Raw genomic sequence first — 5,555 nt, 5'->3', positions numbered from 1 at the left:
TCTCTTTGGGTATAATGAATCTTGGACAAAGGTCATGAAGAATGCATCTTCAACATTCGCAAGAATGAAAATATAATTACAGAAGTAGCACTATATTTTCACTCATTTCGCATTCAATATTTAAACAAACACTAATATCCATACCATACATTAACAACTGATGTATAATATATATTACATTAATACCTTCGGCTTGCTCGAAGGAGAAAACGAGAGTAGAATCTCAATTCTAGCATGAACAGTACGGGGGTACTGTTCACCTATTTATAAGCATGGGACACAGTCTGGATAAAAATACATTTGTGACCTTAACATGTACACATAATCCTAATACAAAACATCAGGGATTAACTAGTCTTTTCCTCTTCGGCTCAACATCCTGTTGACCTTCGTAACCACTTTAAGCCGAAGTTGTCATCCTTCGACACTTTTACGCATGCTCGCTGTAGCTTCGGCATTCAATTATGTTGCTTACATACAATATCTCCGTCTTGAGGACCTTCGGCAGAGAAGGAGACCCCTGTCACACCCGGATTTAAGGGACAAAGTCGGGTGCATCTCATACATGTGCCAAAGAAGACAACATATATAATAACAGAGTGTATAGAGATAAATATCACAATAACATTAGAGTACTTATTATATAGCAAAAGTCTTACAAAAATAAAATATAAATATAAAACGAACTAAATCCATCCTTGGCGCCAATAAGTCAATTGGGAGACGCCACCTAGATCAGATCAAACTCCTAGTTGTGTGGCTCCTCCTGAACCACCTGTTCTTCTCCTGTGGGGGGTGTGAGACAGCAAGGGTGAGCTCACACATGATCATAGCTCAACAAGTTGTGGGGAAACCAGTGGGCATGAACTGAACAAAGGTGAGAGTTTATGTGATGTGTAAGGTTGATCAACAATAGAGGTTAAAGCTGAGCATTGCGTTTAATAAGTTGGTCAAATTTTATTAGCAGTTACTAAGTGTAAGTAAATACCAAACCATAATAAATAATACAACAAAATTAATAAATAATCCCATGCAAATGCAAATGACAAATTGAATTTAAGTTACATAAATTAATCATGTGAGTGTCCCAGTCGCTCATGACCGTGAGCACGACTAGTATACCAGGTTTACACTCTGTAAAGGTTGTACCCTGTACCCATAAGTCATGTTACCCATCTGCCAAGAGACGGTCAATCTCATACACCTCTACCGAGGAGGCGAGGCAAGGTAACACTACGAGGCCTTTACAAAGTTCCTCTAGCTTCAGAAAACCTGCTACAGTTATGGGAAGAGCACTTACAAGAATCCCCCGTCTGACCGTCATCGTAGCAAAATCAACCCGGGAACCTCCCTGCATGCAACTCTCCTACTTCCCTTGCCCCTTTCGGGTAAGGTAGTCTTCCAGTAGCTGTCCTAATTAGTAAGCCAAGGGGTCCCATTCCTCTCATGTGTTGGCACGTTTTCTCGAGTGGTTCTCCATGTTCTCATTAACATAATGATCTTATCATAAACATAAATAACATAACAGAATAATAGGAACATGGATATAATGAAATATTAACCCAAAACCATGTAAAGCAATAGCAAAACTACCCAAGTGATTCAGGGGTAAACAAGATAAAGAGATAAACAGTCTAGGGTGACCTATTGGGTCCCATCAGAATTAAACCTATGCATGAATAAATGATATTAAAGAACATTATTGGCTAAAAAGTGGTCAAAGGCACAACTTGACTTCAATGAGCTCCTGCTCAGCAACTTCTATCTGCTGAACCTCAGGATCCACAGTAGCTTGCTCGTCTACTCGCATCAATACAAACATACATAGTATAAAAAAATTAACATCACACCAAACATGTAAACAAAATGCATAATAAAAATCTACACATTAAAATAAGATCATAGGAACATGAATCATTAACTTTGAAGTTACGCCCCGTTTGGATCACTGGAATTGAATTCCATTCTAATAATAATAATTTAGGCATATATCAATTAAGCTAATTCGCTTTTATACAAAATATATTTGTATACTATTATTAGCAAGATGTACTAGATATTTATATGCTACATTTTTACTATAGAGGAGTGAAACGAAGAGTGTCATGTAAGTTACTGAGTAGAAACAAATTCTACTCATGTGTAAAATCATTTCCTATCCTCCACCCTATGAATTTGAGATAGGCTTATATCCGAACTTTAGAAAGTGGTGGAATGCTAAATTCCAAACTAAATAAGTTACTTTATTGAGTGAATTCCAATTCCTTTAAAATGAAGGGATCCAAACGCCCCCTTATGGATTTTAAATTATGAATTTCCAAAGGTTTAATGTGTTTGATATATGATTAAGTGAGAAATTAATTTTACTACTGTTTTCATGTCAAAACAGAGACTCTAGGTGGTAAACAATAATATTACAAAATTTTAGAAACTGGAATGGATCCATTTGGAGTTCACGTGAATTTTCAATGATTTATACAAGTTCTAGCAATTATTTTTGCTCTAAAATCTATTTTCTAATTTATTTTCTCTGGTTTTTTTGTTCTCTGTACTGAGCATCGAATTCCAGAAAGGCCAGGGGCCTCGCGCCCTCGCCGTAAAAAATCTTAAGACTCAGGGCACTGTTATGGTGGAGAGCGAGTTCTATTTAGGAAAACGCAGGGGCTCTTTAGCAATTTGCACCCGCGAAGGGATATCGACCGATTACAACTGTTGGATCAACAGCCTATGCGTCAGATTAGATCATTTATAACGCGAAACGGTACACGATCGTGACCGCCAATCAACAAATCAACGACCCCGATTTTAAATAATCTAACTTGATCCTGGTTCCCACGATTCCGGATCCACAGTTCAGATTGAACGCGACGAAGGGGTACGCGTAGTTTAATCCGAGCCGTTCGCGTTCAGATCTACGGCCATCACTTTGCCATATGAAGCGATATCCTCCCTTTAATTCCGGCCGGCCAGTTGCCATCCTACGGTTGACGGCACACGGCCATCGTCGAGCAGTAGCGGCGGTGCCGCGCCTCTCCTACACGGTGGCACCATTGCCGGAAAATGCAATCCAGCAATCCTAGCCGCCAAGCTTAAATCTAATGCATCCTATCGCATGTACGAGTGGTTTCGAAACAACGTATGAACACGTACCGGCCCACGGCGATCCGAGTAATCCCGACCACGGCGTTGTGGGGAAGATGCGCGACGTTGAGCAATTCCGCGGTCTCCGTCAACCAATCACGCACACCGAGGCCGCCGATACCTTCCCTGTGATCCGAGGAAACCCCCAGACACGATGTTGAGGCAGTGGCAGCGAGGAACGCTAGGTCTACTCTGCCGACTCTCTCACCTCACCCGCGGCGGCGAAATTTTCCAACGGCGGCGGCGCACGGGGTAAGGGTTTGCTTGCTGGCTCACACGTGAGTCAACAGGAGAAGCCGCAAGCGCCCGTGGCTTTATTTCCCACGATCGAGGCCATACCAAGCTCCATGCCACCACGATCCCGCGCGGTGGTTGAAGCTTCCACGCTTATCGCGGAGACGACGTGCTTGGCCATCCGGTCCCACGTGTAAGCGTCTACGCCCAGAAAAAAAGTTCTGCTAGGTGGGCCACGCCTAAGCGACCAATATGCGCACGGAATGGGGCGTGTGACTAACCGAAAGGGCCTCTCTTTATTGGACCCTTCAGAATCTTTAGGCGAGTGGGGGAGATGGCCTATCAACTCGAGTTACCTGATCATCTATCTGATGTATTTCACGTGTGTTAACTTAAGAAGTGTCTCCGTCACTAGTACAAAAAGGCTCAAAGCCTGCGGGGACGATATATTTTTACAGGCGGTTTCGGTTATCTACTGACTGTGTTATTTCTAGTGGCGGTTCCTTAAGAAAACCGCCACTAGAAATCGTATTTCTACTGGCGGTTCCTTAAGAAAACCGCCAGTAGAAATCCATGATTTGTAGTGGCGGTTTTTTTAAGGAACCGCCACTAGAAATACGATTTCTAGTGGCGGTTTTCTTAAGGAACCGCCACTAGAAATCATTTTTATCCTTAATTTTTCGAGTTTTTCAAACAGCCTCGTATGACAAAACCACCAAAATAAAAGTTGTAGATCTCTAAAAGTTATGAAACTTTGTAGTTGACAACTTTTTTGTTTGAACTCATTTCGGTTCTCAAAAATTGAATCTAAGTATGTCAAATTTAAAAGTCAAATTTTGCAAACTACCTCGGATGAAAAAAGTGTCAAAATAAAAGTTGTAGAACTTCAAAAGTTATTTATCTTTGTAGTTGACAACTTTTTTATTTGAATTAGTTTAGAGTCTCAAATAAGCAATTTACACTCGAATGGTTGTAATATGTGAAGAAAACAACTACAAACTAGACACAAGACATGTCATAGACGGAGTGGTAGGGGAGGGTACGCGCGAGGGTGAGGTCGACGGTTCGAATACTAACAACCGCGTAGCGCGCGAATTTTGCGCGAAAAATGCCGCGACTGGCAATGATGATTTCTACTGGCCCCTAGCACTGGCGGTTACAAAAAACGCCACTATAAATAGGTTTACAACCGCCACTATAGAACTTCTCTGTACTAGTGCGTGTCCCTGAGGAACAACTACCAATGGAAGAACTCAGTGTTCAGGGTGATCTGACTTACACAGAGTATCCTATCAAGACTCTTGACACTTTGACTCGAGTTACCAGAAATAAAGTGATAAAAATGTGCAAAATACAATGGAGCCATCATGAAAAAGATGAAGCTACTTGGGAGAGAGAAGAAGAGCTTTGAATAGAATTTAAGATGGATCTATATTGTCGTTGTACTTAGGATAGGTGCCTGCTTTGTAGTTGTGTGGCCATGAGGAGGCTTAGAGCTGTGCTGATAGGGGGCTTCGCTTGTCAAGGTAGTTTAGTCCTTGGAAAGCGGCTTGCATGTGGGCTAACCTATTGTAATACCCAAATTTGTAAATAATGAGAAAAGATATGATCTTCGTATGTGTATTGCTCTCTATATATTAGAACATGTGAACAACCACATTCAGAGTAATTAAGTATCTAATGACACCTAAATAATATATGCATCATGCTGGGATTTATTTGTGTGTACATTTAGTAATAATAATAATAGTATTAATAGAAATACAATAATATCCAAATTCGGAATTAAGGGCTAAATTGCAAATTAGAAGTTGGAGAGAAGGAAAATACTATATTATATAAAGAAAATAAACATTTAAATAAATATAATCCCCCTATACTGATATTTGAATTCAGGCATTTAAGCTAAGTATGAATTTCCCAAATATGAATTAAATTTGAAACCTAAATATGAAAATGAGAGAAATAGGAAAAGAAAATGAAAAAGAAAAGAAAATGCTAGAATACACGTTTTCAGCCCACCTTCACTTCCTCCTTAACCGCGCAGCCCACTTGGGGTCACCGCCAGGTGGGACCCGCTGCCTAGTTCTCCCCCACCACGTGCGTGTTGGAGTTGCTCTCACCGTCGCGTGGGCCGCTGCTCTTCTCTCCGCGTCGCGCGTGCGATATCTGGCTGGCTG

The 5,555-nt window shown here is 41.0% G+C and overlaps 1 long non-coding RNA gene across 1 annotated transcript; it reads right to left on the bottom strand.

Moving 5' to 3' along the window:
• Positions 1-568: 568 nt before the first annotated feature.
• On the bottom strand, positions 569-3,538 carry LOC118476039 (uncharacterized). The gene is made up of 2 exons (XR_004855296.1): positions 3,151-3,538; positions 569-786 (listed from the first exon to the last, which is right to left on the bottom strand). It is a non-coding gene; the product is annotated as an uncharacterized lncRNA (long non-coding RNA).
• Positions 3,539-5,555: the final 2,017 nt, after the last annotated feature.

Source organism: Zea mays, chromosome 1 (assembly GCF_902167145.1).
Source record: "Zea mays cultivar B73 chromosome 1, Zm-B73-REFERENCE-NAM-5.0, whole genome shotgun sequence".
NCBI classification, from domain to species: Eukaryota; Viridiplantae; Streptophyta; class Magnoliopsida; order Poales; family Poaceae; genus Zea; species Zea mays.
Note: the sequence above shows the minus strand (reverse complement) of the source record. Positions and strands in the feature narration are given on the sequence as shown.